At 43.3% G+C, this 21,930-nt stretch overlaps 1 protein-coding gene across 3 annotated transcripts in view; it reads left to right on the top strand.

Moving 5' to 3' along the window:
- The first annotated feature begins 12,026 nt into the window (after positions 1-12,026).
- Positions 12,027-21,930, top strand: part of DYRK1A (dual specificity tyrosine phosphorylation regulated kinase 1A) — a 91,466-nt gene continuing 81,562 nt past the window's right edge. For 2 of the 3 annotated variants that reach the window (XM_084528864.1, XM_084528862.1), the window contains exon 1: positions 12,406-12,545. The gene's annotated coding sequence lies outside the window, so the exon portion shown is untranslated. Of the gene's footprint in view, positions 12,163-12,405; positions 12,546-21,930 lie in introns of those variants that run through there. The other variant, XM_084528865.1, reaches the window with a different exon arrangement.

Raw genomic sequence — 21,930 nt, 5'->3', positions numbered from 1 at the left:
TTCACGCAAATTCCATAGGAGAGATTCAGAGGCAGTAAGATTCACCATCACGAAATGTTTCAGAGTCACGAAAGATTAGGAGAAACACCGATGGCTTCAGGAAGAAAAATATCTTAATCCATATAGCAGGAAAATAGTGTCAAAAACAGTTAAGCGGTGAAGTAGGTCACCCGTGTGTAAATAGCTAACACTGGCCCTCTGCAGGGGAGGAGTGCTGGTATCTGCGGGTTCTGCTGGTGATCTCTGGGACAGCTGTTAGCTACAAAGGCCTATCACCGTGCAGGGGGAGAGAATTAACTTTGAAGGCAAGAACAAGAAAGAAAGAGCACATGGTAGAAGAAAGGCTATCTCCTTGTAGGAGAAGAGGCTGCCTCAAAACCCTTCTCCAAAAAGAAAAGGAAAATCTTCGCAGATTGTTCCGAAGCATTTTGTTTTTTCAGGTGGGCACAGCTGTTGTGAGAAACAGAAAAGACAAGGGTGCAACTGTGGGAGGCAGAAATGCAAGAGGGAGCATGACTGTTGGATGAGAGAGAGAAAATGCAATTTTCTCCCTTTGTGTTTGCAAACTCAGAACTTCTTTTAGATGTATGGTAAGGTATAGTGCAATACTATGTTGTAGCCTAATTAAAACCTTGTTATTCAGTTGCATAAAGGTAACTTGAAAACAGACTGTACGGAAAACACTCATCTTACCTCCGCTGTTTGCAAATTCACCAGACTGTAATGCTTGCTGAGATCACCTCTATTAGCTAAGGTTATAGCTGAGTGTCCGTTCTTATCTCTTCTTTCATCTTTAAAAAAAAATCCTCTTTCAGTTGGAGTTTTGGGTACATTGTTTCAACTCAACAATTACTGGGAACTTTAAGGAAAACTGGTTATTTTTTACTTACATGACATGTGGGGAAGCACATTTTCCATCGGTCTCCAACTGAAACATGACACAAACATAATGCAAAAGATGAAATTGGCTTGTGGGGCCATTATGGAAATGAAAACACTCTAAGTCTGAAGAAAATCAAATTATTATTTTGGTGGTGCAAATATTTAAAATTAAAATATCTATATTGATGAAGTAAAAAGCGGTATTCATTCAGGGTGGTATAGCTAAAGTTGTTTATAGCTCGGTATAAATATTGATATACTATAATTAGTCTAATCACAAAGTTCTCTTACACCCTTAGTAACGGGCTTAAAGGACTTTTTGGTTCTAACTGTTGAAAATATAGTTGACATTTCTGTTGCAAATGCTGCGTCATTTTGGTGGTGGGAACTGCAGTCCCCTGCTGTCCGAGTGGGGGACTGGAGAGGTGACAACATTTAGAATGATTAGGCTGCTAAACTGTGATCTGTGTATAAAACCTGTATCAGACGACAAACCTTGACACTTGAATACAAATATACTTAATTTATGAGTAGCTTAATGCCATTTGAAGTGATGTGTGTTTATGCTTACTATTAACCACAAAATGAAGCACGTAAAAGCACTGTAAAAACACGTAAAAACTGCAAAGTGCTCCTGTTGGCTCTGACGAAGCGCTGACTTCACACCTTTTCTCTCCAAACTAATTGTGGTTAAGCCACTGACAGAATTTTGTGATACAACTGGAAGCTGTTGCTGCAAGCCCTGTTTTTTGTAGCTAACGAGACTCTGTTGGGAAAAAGAACAACAAATGCTTGGAAACTTTCCCTATTTCAGAAGGAACTTATAAGCCTTTTTTTTTTTTTTCTTCAGTAGAAGACATACAGTGACACTTGTCTGTTGGGTGTAACAAAATTTCATATTGTCCCTTTGGCTAAGAAGTAGATGATGCTTAGGGCCATCTGGGATTTGGGTAAAAAATAATGACACAGAGCTGGGGTATTTATCATAATTTATTATACACTGATCTCACTGCCCTGAAAAGCAACATGAAAAAGACAACTAAAAGTTCCTTCTTGTGAAAATCTAGGATAGAATTTTTTTTTTTTTTGCTGCTGTTTTCAGCCTTTTAAACTGGCATTTCATCTGCAGTTGCTTACATATTCCCCAAACTGAAATATTACCCTTCCCAAACTAACCCCAACCTCTCCCTATTCCTTCCCCCTTAAAAAAAAAATAAAATATCAGTCTGAGGCAACACCCAGGATAGAAAACTTCTTCCAAGTAGTTAAAGCTTGGCAAACATATAAACAATGGAAAAAAACAAACAAACAAACAAGGATTAGTTGGATGTTTGCCTCAGTGTGAATGTTCTGGAGGAAAGAAAAAAAAAAAGTCCAGAAAGGTTTCAGCCATTTCTCAGAATGAAGTGAGGAGGAGATGTTATTTAAAATTTCTGTAAACCCCTTAGTGTTTTAACTGAAAGTGTAGTTCTCTGAAATCAGGTCTTAACAATCAATACAGATGGTGCCCTGGTGTGAGAGAGAGACTTTTCTGTTCCTTTCATGTTACGGGTGCTCAAGGCTCCGAACACCATGCAGGCAAGTGCAGCATGTTCATAAAGCAGTGGGCTAATTGAAGTTGTCTGTTCCAGCGTTTGGTGGTATCTAAATTCTGGGCACCCGCTGCAGGGAGAACGTCTTTTTCATCTCTTCAGCACTTCTGCTGCTGAGGTCCAGAGGAGAAAAATATCTGACCGGATGTGAACAGGTGAGGAACAGGGTTACCGTGGGCAAGGAGATGGGTAGAAATGGGGGGAAGAAATATCTCTGGGGTTTAGGAGTCAGATGGTACTGACAGCAGGTTCAACTTCAGCAAAAGAAGTAATGGTAAGACTAACCGTGGGCCGCCAGCTGCTTTTGGTAAATACGGCTCTTGGTGCACTCTTGGGTTAGTTCTGTCTTTACAACTTGCATAGAGCCTACATGTATGAGATTTTGTAGTGTTAGGACCCTGCCTAATTTAATAACAAGTGTATAATTCTCAGCCCTGAGTCAGACCCAGAAATGTACTGTCCAAAATGACTGTGTGGGCCGGTGGAAAAAGGCAGATCAACTATGGTAAATGCCACCAGCCTCTGGTGGCTTCTCTCTTTTGAGCTCCTGCACAGCTACCAAGGCCTAACACATCTTCGCTTCAGGTAGGGACAATGGGAGGAAGGGAAATACCTGCCCTTTGGGGCCTGGCTGCCGAGCCAAGGTCACTGCATTGTTGTGCTGACTACTTGCTGGGCCTCTTCCCGTGCTCCGGCTCGAACACGACATCTTATTGCATCTGGTGGAGCATCTGACCAGGTTAGCCAGCGTTTCAGTGCATTTGTGAGGTGCTTGTTCTATTCAGTGGCCACTGGCATTAGCCTAGCAATTAGGAGCGGCATTCAGAGCAGTTAAGTACCAGGAAGCGAGGGTTAGCAATTATAAACCAGAAGACCTAAGTAACATAGTGTTCTGTACTCTGTTTCACTAGGGAAGGAAACTGTACGCTCTGTCCATTCCAGATATAAAGTACTTGTGTAAATCCGAGCACTGTTTTTGTATGCCTCCCGTAATTGGCACTGTGTAATTAGTACTTTGTTAAATGAGTATATTCTAGTTCTTCAGAAAATGTATTCGTTCAGACTTCTGAGTGTCAAACATGGGATTTACATTCAATACTGATACACCTAGAATAAACTTAAAAACAAACAAACAAACAAACAACAGAGTTACAGTAATTTTTTATATGCTTACATTCCTTTGGACTCATCTTGGCCACATACAAAATGTACATACAAGGTTAACAGTCCACAACAAAACAACAGCTTAAAAATGAATGTATTTGCGAGTTCCTCTGTTGTGGGATTTTGGTATGAACATTCACAAGTTAGTTTTACATACTTTGAATCTTCTATGTGCTTTTCATTTACCTTTGTTATAAATCTTCATTAGAAATATTCAAAATTATTTTCTGCCTGAGATGTAACTATAGTAGACCAATTTCACACAACCCAGGTAGTGTCTTTAAAACACCCCTCTGTCAATAAATGCAAACCTTGGTTGAAGCTTACTGTGAAAAGACGTGCTATGGCATGTTGGTTGGAAGGGTGAAAAATATGGATTTGAGGCAGTTTTTCAGCTTTTGTTTTTCATAACTGAATTTTATATACCAAGAGATAAACTTTATGTGCTGTGAGCATAACTGCTGTGTGCTAAGCTTATAAACTTGATGATGTGTGCACTCATAAGCATAACAGTCTGTGCATTCACAAATTTGATGGGCCCTACACATAAAGATATTAGCTATCTGGATTTATGTTAATTTCATTCTCCAGAAGGGAAAAAAAATTATAGGCAATGCACTTAACAGAGAACAGCAAAATGGTTTTGTGCAACCACTGGCATATGTAAGTTTCACGTACAGCTGCTGATAAATTAAATCTTTTGTGGATACACTTTCACATCTCTACAGACTTGCCACCTTTACCCAGTCCGTGCTACAATTTAAAAATTACAGGTTTTTTTTTTTTTTTTTTTTTTTTTGTATAAGAGTTTAAAATACCATTTTTGAAACTGCCAATGTGATTGCACATAACCCAACAACAAATGAAACAGTAGCAGAAGTCCTTTTTCTCCTCCTCCCACAATCAGGTATCATAGCAATTATGCCAATGACACACTTCATCCTCAGTTACACTACCAATGCTTGCCAGTATCCCATCACCCCAGTATAAAATACTTTTTCTCATACATGCATATCATATAACCGTATCCACCTTCCACAGTTAGTACTGGTGGTAGAGAAGGTGAGCCGAGGAGGGTCTATACTATTTACAAACAATTCTATTTACGTAATAGAAATAGTGGGATGCCAGTAGGGGTGGATAAAATCAAAATCCCTGGCATCATGAAAGCCAAGACACCGCCATTTTAGTGCCAAAATGCAGATTTATCCAGATATCAAAAGTAGATCCAAGACGTTATCAGAAATGGACTCCAAACATATTGATGCTGATAACACTTGACCATGCTGAGGCAATCAGTAGCCATGACTTTGTCAGTGTGTAAACATATCCTAAACAAGTCCGTGTGACTGCATGAGCTTCCGATAGCTGTAGCATATTTGTGTACTAGCCACGCATCTTGTGTTGTCATGGCTGTGGTCAGTGTGCACAGCCTGACCTTAACTGACCTTACTAAAAAACGTGACAATACACCATCGTGCAGAGGGAAGATCGCTGATAAGGAACAGCCCAGCTCTCTGTTCTGCAATCCGTATGGGCCACTTCTTGCCCAGAACATGTTGTCAAAATGCAGGCATCTGGCCCACCTCATGTTTTCTCGTACTGATTTGGAGATGACTCAAGCCAGTTTTGCTAAGGTCTTTTCACAAACATGTCTGTACTGAATAAATGAACAGTCACACCTCCTGGCTTCAGCTGATGAAGAAAAAGCATGCGTTATCCCAGATCTGCAGGGGGGGGAGGAGGACCCCTTGCAAAGTTTTATCATTTCCTGAGACCTGAATGCCACCATTTGTGGCACTCTGCCCTCCCGGGACTGTTACAGGCGGCCTGGGGAACCTACAGCAGGAATACTTCAGGGATATCCTCACGCCAGCAGAAAAACCCTGCCCGGCAGCCGACGTGCTATTTTAGTAGCTCCGCTCTGGCAGGGCTGTCCCTGCGGGACATGACACCGCTGGCCTGGTTGGCCTCACCGCTGGCATGCAGAAGCGATCATGAGGTGGGCAGGGGCGTTCTCATAAGGTCAGCACCGACCGTGCCTGCTGCCTCGCCAGCTCCCTGGAATAGCTTGCTGAGGTGAAACTGCAGGCCCCTAAAAAGCGTGCCCTACAAAAAAAAGGAGTGCATAGCAATTAGCCTACATTAGTGATGCCACAGAATATGCTCCAGGACCAAATCAGTGTGGATAGCCCAGGAACTGAGGCTGAAAAGTGTGTTATAGGAAAATAATATATACAAATATGATGCGTTTTACATGCGTAATAGAAAGAACAAATTCATTTTATTTTGGTTTCATAAGGCTGAGTCAACAGCCTCTTGATTAATCCCCCACTCCTTCTCGCATCATAATTTTTTAACTCCGGGTAACAAACTGATGACTTTTTGGCAGAGATCTCAAATGAAAGAGGCTCAAACAAGTTTTGCCAAAAATTGCTGGCCAGGTATGGGATTGATCCTGATTAATTCGTTAATCATTTCACACCATGGAAAAAGCTTAACTACAAACTTAACTCTTAATGCTTCTGTTTGGTCTGCCAAGTGGCCAAACTGCACCCACATCACTCTAAATAAGTCCCTGTTCACGGCCACCTTTGCTCAGTAGGGTCACATGCTGGAGCTTTGGGGTAGTTCACAGGGAGGTACACAGGGAATCTGGAAGCCTGAAATAAAATCTTGGTTTGGGAGGGGACAGAGGATCTGGGAGGGGAAAAGAATAGATAACCAAGCATTACGGCTTCTACTGCTTGAAGAGCAATTTCTTAGCATTGCCATAAGTAGTGAGTTCAGAGAAAGGTAATTTAAGACTTGTCACAATATCTTTTTCTTAGTTAGCAGGAGGTTTTATGGTCATGTGTGCAGGCACCTAACCAAACGCACTTCTGAGAACTTTCACAAACAGATTTGTGAAGTCAGGACACTGCAAGCATCGTGAGTTGGAATTACAAAGACAACAGCCCTCCAGAGGGAGCACAAGAAGCTTTCTCTTGACATGAAGAAGAAAGTTTTCATTTTAGCCAGCAAAGACACACATTCTGCTGTACAACTACAGGGCAAAGAAACTGTATTTTGCATCACTGGATGGGCTTCAAAAGAAACTGCCAATGAAGGACCTAATTTTAACAGGATTGGGGATATTTTTTGACTATTACAGGAATTTTCTACAGAGAACCAAAAGCTTTACATTGGATAGGTGTAGGTAGTGTCAACTGAACTATGTTAAAGTTAGCACAACTAAACACAAATTCTTGGGAGGAATGTGCATTGTGTTGTACTAGCCCTTTTAGATATGAGTGAAGCTTTATGATTAAATTAACAGAATGTCTTTTTCATCTTTCCAAACACAGGGAAAACAGATCCCTCTAAAAGTTGGAAATTGAAGATGCAGAGGAATTCCCAAAAGGGAAAGGCTTGAGACTGGAGCACACTTTTTACAGAGTCACAGATCTTCAAGATGCCTGGTTTTGATGGAAAACTGTTCTGCACTCATACAAATTTATTTACCATGGAAAGTGGTTTCAAGAGGAGTTCTCTGATACAGCTTTAAAGTACAACTTTGCCCTAATTTAACACAGCCTCTTTCGCAGAGACTTCTTCCACCAAAAAACTTTGAAAGAACTTTGCAATTGGAGTGGTGAGGAAGTTGTTGTATTCAGAAGAGTGATCTTCAGCCTGTCTCTTCATAGAGCAAGAACAGCAAGGAATACATGACAACCATTCAAGAGAATATTAGAAAAAACTCAGGGAGCTGCACATTTTTTTTTTTTTTTTTTTGGTAGCAAGCCTCATCCGGCAGCAACAGCAGCAATTCCAGGACCTTCTGGTCCAGAGGCGTGCCAACCTACACAACATGCAGTACTGGCTGTCAATCCAAACCCTGTACTATCAAAGCCAGGCTCTGCTGATGACTCAAAAGCATATCCATCTACATTCAGATAGGTTACCATGGCAACCTCTCTGGCCTAAAAAGAGATGGACCACATTAGTTACTTAGCAGCACCTTTTTGACAGGCGAAACACAAGCTGCTCGCTCCAGATGATGGTTTGATTTAGGATTAAGTCTGTCTGAGAGCTGCTGTGGCGTTCTCTGAAGTGTTAATGACGTAACCCAGAGAGAAGAACTTCTCTGGGGACTTAGCTTCAGATTGTGGCCCAGCACCAAGGAGATTGAGCTATATGGCGGCTTTGCCTGAGAAGCACAAGTTAACAGAACAGTTGACATAACCTTTTTCCTACAGTGTGAAGAAGTCCTTTCTGAAGATCTTCTAAGATCAGCCCAGTCTGCTGAGCTAAGGAGGCCACTCTTGCAGAGGATATGCAGGACACAAAGGATTATTTGAGTTGCCGCTGGCACAACGCATCTTCTAGGCTGAAGCATCTGTTCAAAGTACAAATATTAAGCCCTGGAAAGGTCACAGTCCCTATGGCTGATGCAAAAGAAGCCTGGAGTTCAGAAAGAAATGCACACGCTCCAAAGGAAAAACTGCATGGCTACAAGGGCTTGTTAGGGTTTAGATCACAGAAGGAAGACTTCCAGAACCTAGGGTGAAGAGGGAAATGGACCCCTCTACTCAATGTCACAAGACTGAGAAGAGAAAAACTGGGATATATTGCCCATAACCACACTCTGCTGTCATGCAGCTGTGTGGCTGAAACAACAACAACAACAACAACACTGTATCTATACTTGAAGCAGGAGAAAGACGTGGAGCCAGGCCAATAGGACACTAAGCATCTTCCGTAGGCGTACTTAGCTCCTTAACTAGGAAAACTGCTTCATCCCAGAAATGGTAGAAATGGTCTTACTGATATAATGTGTGCTCAGAAAGCCAGAAGGATAACTACTGACACGGATATATACCTTTAAATCTGTGACTGGCAGAATGCTGGGCTGAATACCTAACGTGCTACCTTCAAACACCAGTTACCTGAGATGTAACTTTCCTCACTCGAGTTATGAAGTCCTGGTAAGTGGCAAGAAGTGAGGAAGGTTCTGAAATGATTAATGCCAGGTTTATCACATCAGTAGTCTATCCACTTCTGTACTACTTCTTGTACAGCAGTTTCCACTACTAGAAATTTTAAAGAAAAAATGAGAGAACGAGAAGACCTGACAAGTCTTTACTACTCTTTACTAAGTAGAAGCCTTAAAGCATGAATGAAATGTAATTTTCCCTCTAATTTGTTGATCTCTATTCTATTGCTTTGATAAAGGAGAAAGTAAATATGAAAATACAAGTATTTATTTATGACTTTATATTTGTCTGTTGTACCATATCCTCTTGTTTTTCCTTTAGATGACAATTTTTATTTTTTTTTTCCTAGTACCAACAATAACAGCCATCAGTCTGTGAAATCCCCTGTTTCTACAGCATGCTTTCTGCTGTAGCCATGCACCTTTGGGATCTTTTGGATCCTTTAGGTTCCAATTACAACCATTTCTGCACTGGTCCTAAGTCTACTCTGTTGACAGCATAGATGTAAATGCACACCATAAAAATGGGAAACAGGAAGGATTGTATTTCTCACTATACAGAGAGAGAGACAGAAGGAGAGGCAAAATAGTCAACCAGGGTTGACTGTAAGGTGAGTTTATATCCCATCAGGATACTGTAATTCAGTGTTTTCAGAGCTGTAGATTGCGTCACATTTTACCTACTGGACTAAGAAAACTTTTATATTGTCTTGTTTTCTTTCACATCTGTTCTGTTTCTCAAGTCTGTAAAAAATAATAATGTTTCTCTCAAATCTTATTTCTCCACGCTGGATGCTTTCCTCCTCTTTTTTTTTTTTTTTTTTTTTTTTTTTTTTTTTTGTGTGTGTGTGTGTCTGTGTGTCTGTGTGTCTGTGTATGTACTTTTTTCCTCATTTTTTTTTTTTTCCTAAAGAATTCTACTTATTATTGTTCTTTTTGATGCCAAATATTCAGCTTTCTGAGAGGTTTGTCTTTTTGGAAGAGAAAACCAAGTATTTCTCAGGAGCTGGTCTTTGTATTCATGAGAAATATATACAGGCTCCTGATTTAAAGTGGGACACTGAAATGTCAACCTATCCTTAGAAGCTTTTTGAATGATAATAAAAATAATATAACAATTCCCCTCTTGACAGTCCATTCTTTCCTAAAGAAAAAAGAAAAAAAGAAAAAAAGATGTGATAACTCATTATTATGTGGAACAAAGTAGAAAGAATTAGATTTGAAAAAAATGGTCATCACCTTTTAAAGGACATTTTATCTTCGCCCAAGCTGTTACATTCCCATCTCAGTAAGCTTGGGTACAACAAGCAAAATAAAAGTAGAGGACTATTGAGCACAAGTGCACACATGCATGAGAACATGGTAATATTTTTAAGTGTCAGAAAACAAACAAACAAACAAACAAACAGACAAACAAAAACCAAACACATGAAAATTACACCACCACCACCAAAAAAGGTACATACTGTAGCATACTGTAATACAGTAACTGGTATAAGAAGTTTCTGTGAGATTCATAGTTACCTGTGGTGAGCAACAGAGAAATTACTCTGCCACAGCACGTTACCATTCACACAGAATGGCAAAGAGGTTTTAGTGTAAAATATAGTGTGTGCATGTATAGCGTGTGCATTTTAGTGTAACGTATCGTGTGTGCACGCATCTTAGGCCAAAACCTGATGATGCTGATGTGGGAGTCCTTGGGTAGAAGCAGGTGATTCTGCACCTTTGTTACCCCACAGAACGTGGGTGTTGGCTTTCCTCTACTTGGGCTAAGAGCTGTGTTCTGATCGCACGCTAAGGCAGAGGGAGAAGTGTCAAAAGTGGCTCAAAGCAACCTCTCAATTTCTGGGGGGAAGAGGGGGATGAGAAATGATTGTTTAACACCTTCCATGGCTTTAAGGTGCAATTTCATGGGTGGTTTAATCCAACCCAAGGCTGTGCTGTTACTGAGTGGGGTGGTTTCTCAATTCACACTGCCACACTTCCAGATCTCCTCGGTATCCGCGTTTATCCTAGTCATAAAAATTTATTTACTTTTTATTTATTGTGTGGCTAGGTGCTTGAATTAGTTTGTTTCTGATGTAAAAAGCGGCAGGAGGACTGAATGGCTGGAAGTGGAGAGGCAGCGGGCTGCTATTTTCAGCAGCAACAAACTTCTAGTTTGGCCAAACTGCTTGTGATACTGTGTTTGTAAAGCGGTGATTAGGTTTTTGAGGGACTTTGGTTGGTGCTGTACCTGATTCCCCACCTTTGGGCGTTTAATTTCACCTTTTAAGCTGAAAGAATCTAGAAGAGGAGAAAACGCTGATGGAACAGGTGTTGGTAATGTGGCCTATTTTCCTCAAGGAGGCTGGCCGTGAACTAAAACGATTAAAATATCACAGGATGGAATTAAAATACGAGATAAAGGCCGTATTCTACTTTTTGACCCTGGCGGGCGTTTATGAAACGAAACGAAACCCAACAGCGCGTAAAGAAGCCCCGGCGAAGGTTCGGGCTGGTTGTGCGGGCTGCCCTCACGGAGCACACCCACGGCACGCCGCGCCAGGCAACTTTCGGGGGCTCATTTTGGGGCAGAAAACCTTGATTTCGGGGGCCGTGAGGGAGCCCTGCCCGCCCGGCGCCCCCTTCAGGACGGGGAAGGCGCCGCCTCACCCCCCGCCTCCCCTCCCCCGAGAGCCGTTACCGGCCTCGCGCCCCGCCCCTCCCCCAGGCGCGCCGGGGCCATCCCGGCCGGCAGCGTCACCCGCCGGGGGGCGGGGCGGCAGCGGTCGCCATGGCGACGGCGGGCCCCGCCCCTTCCCCCTTCCCCTCCCTCCCCACGTCAGCGCCGTCTCCCGCCCGGGCGGGGTGCGCCGCGTGATTGACAGTTGCCCCGGCAACGGGCTCGCCCCCGCCGCCATTTTGTCAGTTAGCTTTTTTTTTTTTTTTTTTTCAAAAAAAGCTTTTTTCAAAAATAATAAAAAAACCTTCCCGCCTGAATCGCTTGTGTGATAATTTTATTATCATTATTATTATTGTTATTAGCTTCCCTTTTCCTTTCGCACCTTGCCAAAAAATAATAATAAAAAAAATTGGGGAGATAAATCGTGCGCGTGTCGCCATCCGCCCCTCTCTTCCCCGCCGTCAGGCGAGCAGCGGAGCCCCCCGGGGTGGGCACGGGGCTGGGGCTGGGGCTGGGGCTGGGGCTGCGGCGCCGGTTCGCGAGGAGGAGGAGGAGGAGGAGGAGGAGCGGGCAGGCAGCGAGGGGGAGGAGGTAGCGGCTGGCAGGCGGGGGAGGGAGGGAGGGAGGGAGCGAGGAGTTCCCGGGGGCTCGGTACGGCGCTGCGCTTCCCCCCCACCCCTCCTCCTCCTCCTCCTCCTCCTCCTCCTCCTCCTCCTCCTCCTCCTCCCCCGCCCGCCGCTGTCCCCGCGCTGCCTGGCCGGGGCTCAGGCCGCCGCCGCCGAGCCGCTCCGCTCCGCTCTGCCCCGCTCCGCTCCCGCTCCGCTCCGAGGCGAGGCCGGGCCCCGCCGCTGCCGCCGCCGCCGCCGCCGGGCGCTGCGCAGGTTTGGAACGCGCGCCATTTTGTGAGCGATAGAAAACCCAGCCCGGCCGGGCAGCGCCGCGGATCCGCCCGCCGGGCCGGGCCGGGCCGGGCTCCCCCCTTCCTCCTCCTCCTCCTCCTCCTGCTGCTCCTGCTGCCTGGAGGAAGGCTCGCAGCGGGCAGCCCCGGCCGCGGGACGCTGCCTGCCGTGTGCCCCCAGCCGCGCAGGGCCCGAGCGCGGCGGGGCGGCCGGGCTGCGGACCGACAGGGAGGCGCCGCCACCGCCACCACCGCCACCACCACCGCCACTGCTGCTACCGCTGCACCGGGCGCTGCGGGGAGAGAGGCCTCGACCGAGCGGGAGGAGCCGCGCACGGAGCGCGGGGCCCGCCGCCCCCCGCACGGGTAAGCCCGCAGCCGGCAGCTGGGGCCGCCTCCCGGCTCGGCTCGGCTCGGCTCGGCTCAGCTCGGCACGGCCCGGCCGAGGGGGGCGCAGCGCGGGGCGGGGGGCAGCCCCGCTGCCATCTTAGGCGCGGAGGACGAGGAGGAGGAGGAGGAGGCGGCGGAGCCGGCAGGGCCCGCGGCCTCTCCCCGCCGCGGCCAGGGATAGGGAGGGAAGGAAGGAGGGAAGGAGGAAAGGAGGGAGGGAGGGAGGGAAGGAGCTCGCCGCCATCCCCCCGGCCCCGCTGCGCAACGCCCTGCGGGGGGCGGGCGGCGGAGCCGGGCCATCAGCTGGGCAGGCACCTGTTGTGGCCCCGGCTGCGGGGGGCTCCCCCCGGGGCCGCAGCGGCTGCGGGAGGGCTGCGAGCCTGCCCCCGGGGGCTGTCACCCCGCCGGGGGGGCACGGAGAGGGAGGGAGGGGAGCCCGGGCTGAGCAGGCGGCTGGGGGGGCTGCCAGGGTTAAGGGGAGCCCACCCGAGGCTTGCCCTGGCGCCGCCCGCGGCAGCAGAAGGCACGATTGGGAGCCCCCCGTCATGTGGAATGGGGAAATTGTGGGGTTTTGCGTTTTGGAGGCGTGGGCAGCTTTGAAGTTGTCGGGTTTAGCCCGTCCAAGGGCTGTGTTAAGGGGGTTCTTTGATGGTGTGCCTGGGTGGCTGCTGTGACTTAGTTCTCCCATTGCTCCGCGGTCATTGGGGGAAATAAACATTCATTGTTCTGTAAAATTAACAAAGGCAGAATATCTGGCTGCAAAATAAATCGACAAGCGTGGTTTTGACAACCTACTGTTTTAATCCCGGGGAGAGCGCGGTGGCTTTGGCCAGTAGGTACACACAGTCGCTTCTACATGGGCACAGTGGCGTTGTAGGGACCTGTCTAAGGACAAGTTAACAACTTGTTTTATAATTGGATTGGTGAAACTGAAGAATACGTCGATGATGCCTGGTGACGAATAAGTAAACGCGTTGTTCGTGGTGGTACTTAGTTATCTGCGAGTAACTGAGCAGAATCCAACTTACCTCCTTGGATTAGTGTAGCCCAAAGAAGTTTTGGCAAAACTCATTTCTCTTTTTCCGTACTACTCCCAACCTCCGTAGGTTGGATATTTTTGGAAAATTAATTATACTTTATAGAATTAAAATAATAACACTGAAAAAAAATCTGAATTTGAGCTAGTATTTGCTAGCTACCATCTCTATATTTTTAGTGAACTCTATATGTGTGTATCTATATAGACTATTCTTGTAGGCTATGCTTAATGCTTTTGGCTTATATGAAGTATTTGGAACCAGAGCCGTTTTATTTGCAGTCTGAAGTAGAACGCATGTGATAAATTTACCTTTATTTTGTGAATTAAAAATTGTGTCAAAGTTTGTGAGGCTTATTGAGTTGAAATGTTGATTTATTTTTTTTTTCAGTGGACTGAATAACTTGTTCAAAATTGAATATAGGGCACACGGACTTCTTAAATCACAGAAAGAGGGCAATTCCTTCTCTGAAATGGTTGCGTACATATTTATACATTACAGTAGTTTAATATTGTCTCCAGGCAAAGGGGTAAGGAAGTCTGCTCCGTGATCGGTTCCCGAATCAATGCTCAGGTGGGTTTAGGACGCGCCATTGGAATCCCCTCCCCCATGCTGGACAGTTACAGAGAAGCAGCACCAAGGATAATTTTACCTAATAGCAGCCAAGCGTTCTCTGTCTCAGTGTCAATTTATGGGTAGCATTCCCACACTTGTGTAAAATAAGGATGTAGTAATCAGGAATTTATCAATTTTTAAAGTGTGCGGGTTTTGTGTGGGCTAGGAATTAACACATGATGGCCATAAATGACTTTCTAACACTGGTAGATGGTTTACACAAAGTAGAAAAACATGACTGGAGTCAAGTAAAAACTGTCTCTCGTCTAAGCTTTTAAAGTAACATTTAACTAGGACATCCTTCCTAACATGTATGTTGCATTTTAAAACTCTTAATTCCAATAGGACCTTGTAAAGAAACGTGTTTGGCCTAACTGTTTGGTTAGGCTTTGCCTTAATGACCTTACCGTGAGATTTTTGTTATTTTAGCTCAAATGAGTTAGTCAACACCTTAAAATATAACGTGAAAAAGTCCCTTCCCATTAGGTTATGCTAACGTGTATGAAGCTGTACCACCTGCTCGTGCGGCAGTGTGCAAGAAGACCAGTTAATACAACTCATGGAAAACTGTACCTTTATTTGCTATGATGCTCTTTGATGGTTTTACCTGAACTGAAAAAGGGTAGTGACTCTTTCCAAAGAAGCAATTTTCTTGCTATAATTAAAACCTCTCTTCAGTGTTCCTCTTAAAACCTCTTTATTTCAGGTGGCTTTAACCCTGGCTACAGGACTATAAGTTGCTGTTACAACTCATGTTCTTGAGAAGGAATTGAAGACTGGTATATATTTAGTCTTCCTGTAGTAATTTTTGATACCATTTGGACAACTACTTCCCAAAGTGAAGTCAAAATCTTTCCTGGTATCTTTGTTTTATGGGAGCATGGGAGACTTGTATAACTTCTGAAATCCTTTTGTAAATAGATCCTGTTGTTGTAGAATAGGATTATTTACAGAGAACTGCTACTTTTGTCTTCATAACTGAATACAATAGATTATTTGTTAAGTTACTTTACAATTCCATCTCTTTTCCTTTTTCAGTAAGAGTTTAAGGAACTTTTTTTTTTTTAAATGTGTAATAACTTTTCTGCTAATCAGACTCAAGTCTGATTAGTCAGACTTCTTTTTTTGCTCTAAGACCGAAATAATACAAAAGCCTTTCTGAGCAAATGTTTTTCTTGTAAACTTAAGACTGGGGGAAAAAGTCAACAAGGCTTTGCAAAGAGGAATACTCTCCTTTCTCACCTCTGGATCCTTCAAGAGGAAAGTTGTGGGAGCTATAGTCTACTGAAGTTTAAAAACACTGTGAAAAAACCCCACCACCTTTGTGATAACTAGAAACAATTGTTCCTTCTAGAAAGACACATTCTGTATGTACAGTTACATAGTACCCTCTCTTGGAGGTGACACAATATACCCATAGAATTGCAGTGACCTAATCATTAGTTGCTCGTAACAGTTTGATACCCATAGATTAATCTTTTTCCTTTATGTGGAAGGGAGATAAAATTCTGGTTTCATTTCTGTTTTATCTAAGCATATATTAAAAAATAGCTCAATTGCTTTTGCCAGTACAAATGTATTCTTTTTTACTTTAGTGCATATATACCCCAGCTTTACTAGAACTTTAGCTCCATTTCCTCTAGTACTCATATTTTTATGAGTCTGGTCCAATATCTGTAGGTGCTTAATTATGGCTTGCTTGCCTGAGAGCATGGATCACAAAATCAGCTCCTTCCCTTCCCTTCCCTTCCCTTCCCTTCCCTTCCCTTCCCTTCCCTTCCCTTCCCTTCCCTTCCCTTCCCTTCCCTTCCCTTCCCTTCCCTTCCCTTCCCTTCCCTTCCCTTCCCTTCCCTTCCCTTCCCTTCCCTTCCCTTCCCTTCCCTTCCCTTCCCTTCCCTTCCCTTCCCTTCCCTTCCCTTCCCTTCCCTTCCCTTCCCTTCCCTTCCCTTCCCTTCCCTTCCCTTCCCTTCCCTTCCCTTCCCTTCCCTTCCCTTCCCTTCCCTTCCCTTCCCTTCCCTTCCCTTCCCTTCCCTTCCCTTCCCTTCCCTTCCCTTCCCTTCCCTTCCCTTCCCTTCCCTTCCCTTCCCTTCCCTTCCCTTCCCTTCCCTTCCCTTCCCTTCCCTTCCCTTCCCTTCCCTTCCCTTCCCTTCCCTTCCCTTCCCTTCCCTTCCCTTCCCTTCCCTTCCCTTCCCTTCCCTTCCCTTCCCTTCCCTTCCCTTCCCTTCCCTTCCCTTCCCTTCCCTTCCCTTCCCTTCCCTTCCCTTCCCTTCCCTTCCCTTCCCTTCCCTTCCCTTCCCTTCCCTTCCCTTCCCTTCGTCCCTGTTGATAAGGACGGAGGTGGGGAGCCCCAACATGAAGCACAGTGATGTTATCACATCCTCATTCATTCCCAAGTGTCCTGTCCCTGTGATTTACAGGAGAGCACCAACTGAAGGGCCAGGCAGCTGCAGCAGACAGTTCCCAGTCAGCTTAGCCCAAGTCCCTGCAGTATGAATACCCTGGAGCCTCTGAAGTCTGGGCAGTGGCTATTTCAGTTAGCTTGTGTTGCAGACATGATCAGTTTAATTTCTTCTCCGATTTTAGCATTTCTTAAGTTTGAAAGCAGTGAAAACGCTTCAGTAATTAAAATAGCATAAGCTAGCACTTATTCGGAAACTTACTCCTTTCAAAGTTTCTAGGATCTGTAGCCCTAAGTACCTGAAAGTGAAACTGTAAATGAAAGTGAAATCAGCTCAGCTAAGTGCCACTGTTTGTTCCAGCTGTGAGAAACCAAGCTTTCAATTTAGGTATTACATAAAGTTCCAAAGCTTTCCGGTTTTCTTTTTTCTTTTTCCCAGAAACAAATAAAGACAAACTGTGATTTGAGTCAGTTAAAGGAAAGGTTAATAAAGCAGTAATACGTCTACATGTTGAGTAGTTTCCTCTTTCTCTTCAATAACTGTTTGGACAGTGAAATAAGAGAGCAATGGACGTGTACAAATTGCTTTCTGATGGCAGAGTTATTCTTTCAAAACAGAGTTGAAAAAACTCAGAGTGAATTTTGAGTTACTCAAAAAACCAAGCTAGTAGAATGGCTGGTTGGCACAACCATCGTTAAACGTATTTTCGTGATTAAATCCAAGGTGCCAGCAAAAGTTTTAAATCCTAGTGACCCAAGAACCTATTGTTCATCAGTTTTTTTGCTTCCTGGCTTCGAACACATGCAGCTAGCATTTTTGTGCATTTGAAATCCTGTTTACCTCGATGCGCTCAAATCCTCGGCGGTGTCACTGTGAGCTGCGTAAATTACTAACAGCTTCTCATGTGCTTTGCCAGTGGATGTGGTGCTGAGGAGCCAGCCGGAGCACAGCACAGCTCATCCACTTGCTTTACAGAGGGAACAGCTTAAACTGAAGGAAGGGGTAAGAAGAAGAAGAGTCCTGTCAGGTAGGGAAGTTAAAGTGTCACTGCTTACTCAGATCTTTGTTTCCCTGAGCACTGTGGATTTCCTTACGCTGACTTCTGGTCAGTCCGTCCAGGTGTAGTTGCAGCTCTTTTGGGTACTTAGAAATACATAACCATATATATACACACACAGTTTTACAGGACGTATAAATGAAATACATCTAGGGTATGTGTTTGATTATAGACAGATAAAATTTTAATATACTCTTGCAAAATCCAGTTAATATGGAAAGCTCAATGAGCTCTCCTTGAGCATGTCTGATTTTGGTTTCTTTCCTGTTATTCTTTCTTTTTTTTTTTTTCTAATTTGTGGATAAGCAGGCATTAATTTACTGGTATGCCAAAAATTGCAAGTTAGTGTTTGAGATCTATTGATGTCTTTGTTAATGTTACAAGAGGTGATTGTTGCTTGAAGATCTCGGCAGTTTCCCTTTCTGTAGAAGTTACTCATAAGTCCGAGAAATACTGGATCATACTTGTGAAATAACACAGCTGAATATATATTTTTGCACTCTGATCAGACGCTCAGTTTAGAATGCGGTGTTCCAGTTTTTAGGGTGACTTTCCTGTCAATGTCATCGTGTGCCTTCAGAAGCTGAGATTTTTATGGCAGGCCTTGAGCAGGCCTGCAAGTGTTGAACATCAGCGTGATGGTATATCTGTCCGTGTCTTCCCACCAAAATCACATTTTTGCTCAAGTCAAGTTCCGCGTGTGCTGAGGCTCCAAACTTAAACTGCATTTTTCTTGCCCCCAGATCAGAAGCACTAGGAGGGGTCAGGTAACTCTGCAGTTACTACAGCTTCACACTGATTGACCCTCACGTCTCCTCAAACTTTCCCCGATGGTTTATTATTTTTAATATAGCCTGCATCTTACAAGCTTAGTTTCTAAGTGAATTAATGTCTTCTGTGAACTATGTCTACTAGAGACAGCATCATAAATGATTCATTTATGTTGAAGGCTGAGTGGAAAAAGTCTATGTGATACTGTGTTAAAAATTATAGTTGAAGGTTGTATCATAGTTAAAAGTTGTTTGGTCTTGCGTAGGACTACTTGGAGACCTTAGCTGGGATCTGATTTCCATTTTATGCACTGTACAACGTGAAGTAAATATTATTTCTTTCTTAATTTGATGTAATGACTTTGAGATGCGTACCCCTTCATTCCTAATGCTCTCTTGTGCAGCATGTTGTTATGGCGCTGTGCAAAGGTGTGCACTTGTGGTTTGTTCGCTTTTCCTTCAGGTGAATAAGAGGCTGGGAGTGGTTGTAATTTGTTAGTCAGCTGTTGTACAAAAGTTTAATGATAGAAGGGCGAACGTTTAATAATGTGGAGGTGTGAGTGGAAATCATTAACAATATCTGATGTCCTTACAAGAGGATTTCTCTCCTGGCTTTGTAGGGTTTGTTAAGTGATATTTTCACCTGTGTCTTTGACACAGTGTGCAGTCATGACTTGCAGTTCACAGTGTCCATATGACTCTACTTTCAGTCTTTTTGCCCATCAAAACACTCATTTACATATCTCTGTGGAGTTAAATCAGCCAGTCATGTTCACAGCATGGTCATTGTATAACTCCATAGGCCTAGTGTGAAACCCTGAGAAATAGTTACACATGTGGAAACGTTGTTGGAATAGAAATACTTAGCTGCTTTACCTTAGTGGTTAATGGTAACGTTGAAAACTTGTTTCCATGCTTAAACCAAGACCAGCTTTGCTTCATGCAATAAAGACTTCTGCAATGCTTTTTTTTTTTCTTTTTTCTTCTTTTTTTTTTTTTTTCATATAAGCAGTCATTAGATTTGGAGGCAATTTCTAACTCTGTGTTTGAAAGTAATGTCTAGTGCCCCTTTCCTTAAGGCGATTTGCATACTACCACTCTTGCAGCAAACTGAACTAAAGAATTTTGCTGAAATATTTGTGAGTTATAAGAAATTCATAAAGGAAGGAGAACTTACTGACATCTGTATGCAAGTCGGAGCTGTGTTTGTCAAAGGTTTTCTGTTATAAAGTATAAGTCCAACCCACTCCCCATCCCGGTTATAATGCAAGGAAGTAGTTGTGTACCTGAGTGAGGGCAGTTATGGCATTCTGGCTCTCTGCTAGATGTTCTTAGCGAGCATCCAGTTATTTCAAGACATGGAAAAATAAGTTTAACATTTAGTTCACAAGGTTCAAGCATTGTGTTTGGAAATCACTCTCTGTGCTGCGTAATTTGCAGAAATATTTTTTCTCTAAGTGAGCTGAGCTATTTTAAAGTGTTTGTTTCAGCTTAGCTACTGTTCCAATGGGGTTGAAATAAAAAGGTAAAGTGTATACAGTCATACAAGGGAATATTGATCTCCATGTTTCGTATCTGGAGGAAAAGCTAGTATGTATGTGATAAACTCCCATTTTTAAGAGGTCTTCTGAAACTCTGGCACTGTATCCACGTGGTGCTTTGCCTTTAGCAACATCAGGATGATCAGTGATCTATGATTTTTGTCTGATTTGTGTGCATGCAGACTGTTTGTAGAGTGTGGGACTTTAATTTAGTACTGGATAGAAGGAAAAAAATCTCAAACTTCCTAGATTCTTATTTAAGAAGCATCTAAGGAGAACAAGGAGAATCTAAATTGGAATAATCCCTGTTACTAAACATTTTCCTAGTAGTGAGAAGTTGATAGAAGACTTGCATTCTAAAACTTACGAGCTCTTGGTCTGTATATATATATATCTTCACGCGGTCCAATGTAATAAAGATTATTTTGAATTCTAACAAAAAAAAAAATCACAATCTTTTCTTTTTCTTTCTTAATGAATTTTTTACATCAGGAAAATGTTTTGCTTGAAATTAGCAATTTTTTTTCCACTGTGAAAATGATTTCCTTGTCCTTAGTTTACATTTGTTCCCTTTTAGTGTGTATTTCTAAAATCTCTTATGAAAGGGAGTGGACTCAATTGACCTTCTCTATGCCACTCATCATTTTAGGTATCTTTATGATAACTTTTTTTTTCTTTGAAAGTGTCCTCCTAGGCACACATACCTGAAATGGTGTTTTGTCATGCTATTGGCCTCGCTCTCTTTTTGTAAGATGTTGAGTCTTCTAGTTCTTACTAAACTTCATCGAGATGTGAGAACATGCAATTATTTCAACACAAGAGCTTGGATATAAGTTGAAGAGTTTAACCTTTAGACTTCCATATGTGAAAACTTTGCCCTTGGTATCTTCTGATACAGGATTCTTCATGTGCTTTGCTTTCGCTCTTTCTCAGCATTACTACTATTTTTTTAATCTTAATCTTTGTATGTCTGAGGAAAATTTTGTTCGTAAAGCAACCTGAGATCGGTGATATGAGGTGAGACAGAAGTGTAAGCATACAGTGGGCTCAGGATACAATTTCTAAGCTACGTGTTACTCGCTGTACATATTCTAGAAACTCTGAGCTCCCAACTTGACAGTGCCTTTTTATTTGTACACTAGAGGAAACAGGTACTCACTGTATTCCATGTGTTGTAATTAGGGTCCTTCTCCTTACGCTGTAATCATGTATACCTCCGTGGAGTTGTCTTTGAGTCAGTTATTTCCATGAAAATTCCCAAATTAAGTCAAGCACCCAGCGACAAAAATGGGAAGATTCTCTTGCTTTTAGTGTGTTGGCTCTGTGTCCTAGTGGAGGTCTGAACTTTATTGTGCAGTAAATATAATTGTGGTTGTAACAGGATTTTTGCTTCAGTCATGGTATGGAATGGGTAGTGCTCAGAAAAGAAGCATCTCTTCAGATGTAGTTTTCTGGTGTTGTTTTTAGGTATAGGTTGATGATAACTGCATGCTGTCCAGACTTTGCACTTAGTGTGGGGTTTGTGACTTTCTCATAATCTCGAGCATGGATCAGAGTCTAGCAAGTGCTAACAGATTCTTTTAGCATCTTGTGAAAGCAATGTTTTTCAGTGATTAGACTTCAGAATTCACAGAATCATCTACGTTGGAAGAGATCTCCAAGATCACACAGTCCAACCTCTGACCTAACACTAACAAGTCCTCCACTAAACCACATCACTGAGCTCTACATCTAAAGCACAAGGAAAGTAATACTAGAACTGGTACTAGAAACCCCTTTCAAATGATTATTTTGTGTCTTCCTTATTGGCAACCTTTTTTAGGGGTGACAGTAGGGGGTTTGGTGACTTTGGGCATTTTGTATAGCACTTCTTGTTGCTTTCCAGACACAAAGCAGTTTTTGCCTCATTACCAGGAGGTGAATACCTGCTTAGGTAAGATAC

Source organism: Aythya ferina (assembly GCF_964211825.1).
Source record: "Aythya ferina genome assembly, chromosome: 1".
NCBI lineage: Eukaryota > Metazoa > Chordata > Aves > Anseriformes > Anatidae > Aythya > Aythya ferina.
Note: the sequence above shows the minus strand (reverse complement) of the source record. Positions and strands in the feature narration are given on the sequence as shown.